The 873-nt window shown below is 38.6% G+C and overlaps 1 non-coding gene across 1 annotated transcript; it reads right to left on the reverse strand.

Moving 5' to 3' along the window:
* Positions 1-407: 407 nt before the first annotated feature.
* LOC121978897 lies at positions 408-513 on the reverse strand. The gene has a single exon (XR_006111226.1). It is a non-coding gene; the product is annotated as a small nucleolar RNA R71 (small nucleolar RNA).
* Positions 514-873: the final 360 nt, after the last annotated feature.

Below are 873 nucleotides of genomic sequence, written 5' to 3' on the forward strand. Positions count from 1 at the left end.
GCAAAGGCAAATTGAAGAATAGGAACATTTGAATATGGCAAATAGACCACTTAAGGATTATGCAGCACCTTATGCAAGAGGTTTTCGATCTAGTATTTCAAGACCTTCAGTGGAAGCTAATAACTTTGAGATCAAACCCGCAATCATATCTATGGTGCAGCAGAACCAATTTGGTGGAGGACCTCATGAAGACCCTAATCAACACTTAGAGGTCTTTTATGAAATATGTGGTACCATGAAAATGAATGGAGTTCCTTCAGATGCAGTTAGATTATTATTATTTGGGTTTTCTCTAAGAGATAGGGCAAAGCAATGGCTGAATTCTTTGGCCCCTAATAGCATCACCACTTGGGAGCAGTGTGAGCAACAGTTTCTTGATAAGTTCTATCCACCAAGCAAAACAGCTCATATGAGGAATTTAATTGCAAGCTTCAAGCAAACAGACTCAGAATCTCTTTTTGAAGCATGGGATAGATATAATAGTATGCTCAGACAATGCCCACATCATGGGTTGGAAAGATGGTTAGTGTTGCATACTTTTTATAATGGTATCAATTATCATACCAAAGTGTCCCTTGATTCAGCTGCTGGAGGGGCACTTATGAACAAAAGCTTAGATGAAGCCGAAGAAATCATTGAAAGTGTAGCACAAAATCATCATCAATGGGCAAATGAAAGAAGTGGTGGCTATTCTTCTGTAAACCCAACAATTAAAGCATCAGGGAAGTTTGATGTAGATGCAGTCACTCTTTTATCTGCAAAATTGGACGCTCTTACAAAGAAATTTGAGAATATGGGGGCTAGTGCTAATATGGTCAATGCTATTAGTACATCTTGTGAAGTATGTGGGAGTTCAGAGCATTCAAATGACTC

This window comes from Zingiber officinale, chromosome 4B (assembly GCF_018446385.1).
Source record: "Zingiber officinale cultivar Zhangliang chromosome 4B, Zo_v1.1, whole genome shotgun sequence".
Lineage (NCBI taxonomy): Eukaryota > Viridiplantae > Streptophyta > Magnoliopsida > Zingiberales > Zingiberaceae > Zingiber > Zingiber officinale.